The sequence below is a fragment of the Vicugna pacos genome, chromosome 2, assembly GCF_048564905.1.
Source record: "Vicugna pacos chromosome 2, VicPac4, whole genome shotgun sequence".
Classification (NCBI taxonomy): domain Eukaryota; kingdom Metazoa; phylum Chordata; class Mammalia; order Artiodactyla; family Camelidae; genus Vicugna; species Vicugna pacos.
The window spans coordinates 8,317,567-8,320,716 of NC_132988.1; the positions used below are offsets into that span (position 1 = coordinate 8,317,567).

General features: G+C 35.1%; 1 long non-coding RNA gene across 1 annotated transcript; it reads right to left on the bottom strand.

Annotated features, from left to right (window-relative positions):
* Positions 1–617: 617 nt before the first annotated feature.
* LOC140699764 (uncharacterized) lies at positions 618–2,944 on the bottom strand. The gene is made up of 3 exons (XR_012077997.1): positions 2,873–2,944; positions 1,784–1,924; positions 618–856 (listed from the first exon to the last, which is right to left on the bottom strand). It is a non-coding gene; the product is annotated as an uncharacterized lncRNA (long non-coding RNA).
* Between the last annotated feature and the right edge of the window lie 206 nt (positions 2,945–3,150).

Here is a 3,150-nt window from a genome sequence, read left to right on the forward strand (position 1 = left end):
TCATTTTGTTTTCTATCTCTTTGCATCACTATCTTTATTTGACTGACGTCCACTCTCATGAAAGCCATCACTTTATATAATTTGTACAATATTTTTAGTCATTTCAGGTGGCAGGGTAAATCCAGTCACTGTTATTCCATTATGGCCAGAAGCTGAAGTCTCTGACAGGTTTTTAAAAACTATGATTTTTGTCACTTACCTGGTGTTTTCCTTTGCTACAGTGGGAGTGACTGTGCCTTGTGAACTTCATCGCAATTGACAGAATTAGGGCATCTTTGTTTTTCTTTATTATTTTATATCCTACATTCCCATTAATTCAACTTCTACCCCCTTCTTTTCTGTACTCTTTCTCATTCACCTCGGGATAAGATGCAAAAGAAGTGGAAATATCACTGATATTTTGAAGTTGATAGTAGCAAATGACATTATGTGAGCAGTTAACCATCAACACTAAATTATGAAACTGAGCATGGATGGATATTTTAACATTGCAGTCCAATAAAAAAAATTTATAAAATTTAGCAAGTGAATATCACACGCACACACATGCAAACATGCATCGTATTGTTATGATACACAGTAGTAACCCTGAAATGAAAAGGCACTCAGGTAACAAATTACTTATTACTTTTATTTGGTTGTATTTTTCCAGTTTATTTTATTTTTCTTTAATATTTCTTAATAATGTTATTGTGGACAATTTCCTCTAATACCACAGTCAATTCCCATGACAGGTACTATGTATACATACTTGATCCTTTTCCCAACACCAGAGTTTTCTGTAGTCACTCTTTTGCATTGTGGTCTGAAGCACTCCCTTCCCTGTTATGTATGAGCCAGCTTTAATCATCTTCAACTGTGTGTAAAGCAAATCAGATAAATAGACTATTTAACATAAAATACATCTTGGAAAATACTCTCCGTCTGTTTTTATTACATTACTAATAAACATTTATGTTCTATATTTAAAATAGAGGAAGTTGTATATATTTCTACATTTAAATAAATAGTAAATATCCAACATTTATCTTCAAAAATTCTCATCAATATTAGTAACAATTTTTTACATGCAGCTGGACCCTTGGTTAACTAATTCTATGGATTTTAGTCCTTGAAAGGAAAACACCTATTTTTTATTCTGTGTAATAAAGTAGTCCTCTTTCAGATCATATTATGTAGAGAAAAAATGACTTATTTTTAACTTGACACTGTCATGGCACATTATTCTACTTCAGTTACAGATACTGATTTGGAGGGATCATATCTTGAGTAAGCTCTCTGATATTCTATTTTTGCAGGTGAGTTTCAATTGTGTAATTTTATTTGCTCTCTCTGTGTATCTGGTCATTTATGTCATTTTCATTGTTACATTATTTTCATTGACAAGGACAATAGGGCATTCCATACCACTTGCTAAATGCTAAAGTATGCATAAATCATCATCTTCTAACATATACATTAAAGCTTCGCTTACACGTTTTATGAAATCTTACATTTGCTTGCACAACACCCTTCCCACATCATAAAACAGAGCTGCAATGCCATGAAAATAACTTAGATCTAAGTTGGAAAATGGCCCTGCTGGGGCGCACCTGATTGCTCTCAACTGGGCACAGTGAGGAGCAATGCAGTAGCTGGGAACAGAGGGGAGTTTCATAGACTCAAGGTACGTTTCCTCACAGCCAGTCAAATCTGAATCTACTGACAGAAACCCTTCCAGTTAGTTTTCCAGTTATATTCTTCTTACTAATCAAGTCTGGAGTCAAGAGGATCTCATTCTTACCATCAGCAGGGAGCTGGAGAACCAGTACTGAAGAAGGGAAAGATCAATTTGTAATGCCCTGAAAAGAGGCATCTCACTGTGAAATTTCCTCCAACTTAAGGCATAGTCTGCAGATGACGCTGAAGGAGAAAAGCACCTGGGCTGAGAGGGGGTGGTAACGGTCAGTGTGTGGGCCTTCTTTCTTGGAAAAAAAATTTATATGCATATATTATATAAATAATATACTATATAAATTAATTTATATATTATGTGTCATTATATAAATTATTTTTAAAAGAAATAATTTCTCTTTGAAAAATGTCAATTCTATTTTGTAGTAACCAAAACACTAGATTTGGTAATTATTGTGATTGACATTTGAGGTAATTCTAAAATACACTTTTAGGATTCTAGCTAAGTGTTTTACCTAAGCTTCAAGATTTATTAATTTCAACTCTAAGAAGCTGATGGTTATTCATAATTAATGATTAGTTTCTAAATCTGAGAGCAATGCTTTTTTGACAGTACTTCACCACTTACAATTGCCTTCCTCAGAAACTTTAGGAAATGATTATTTTAAAATGTATGTTCCCGGGTCCCAGTCCACAACTTGGGGACTGAGGAGGGGGTGGGGGATGGGAATGGAGGAGGACAAAGAAATTTATATTTTAAGAAAGTAGCACAAGCTCAACCATCAGCTTTGGATATATTAATTAATTGAGATTTGTTTCTCCAATCTACCCTTAATTAACTGGACTGACTTCATTATTCTTTAAATTGATTTATCTCGCCCATTTCTTCCTTCCAGAAACCATCTACCATCATACTGAGAATCTCTCTGTAACTTTCATCAAACTCCCTCCTGTTGGCTAATATAATAGACTTATATAAAGATTATCCCAAAAGGCTAGGCATATACGTTTTTTCCCATTAAATACACAGCTTAATTTTCAGTAACACAATTTTCATTTAAAAAATAAATTAAATTGGTTCTGTCAAGCATAAATCACTGTCAGGAGCAAAGAATGATTTTTAAAAGTTAACTTGATGAATTTTCATTGCACTGATTTGAAAGCCTCTCTCAGCTTAATAAGTTTCTTTTTAACAAACCTTTCAAGGATGAGCTCTGCCTTCATCTCCATCACAAGCAAGAGTGTCTCTAGGCAACCTCCTCAAGCTGTGTGGCTCACTTTGTTCACTGTCACAATGGGGTCAAAAGAATCTGACATTATAGTAGGTGTGATACACCTCCCCCCAGCTGCCCCCTCTTCAGGTCCAAGACACTCATTCCCCAACCACAGGGCTGTTGACTGCTGAGTCAGGACTTGTCCTTGCCTTACCCAGTTGACACCCTCTCCAAAGAACAGCCCTTATTCCGTGTTGGGGGA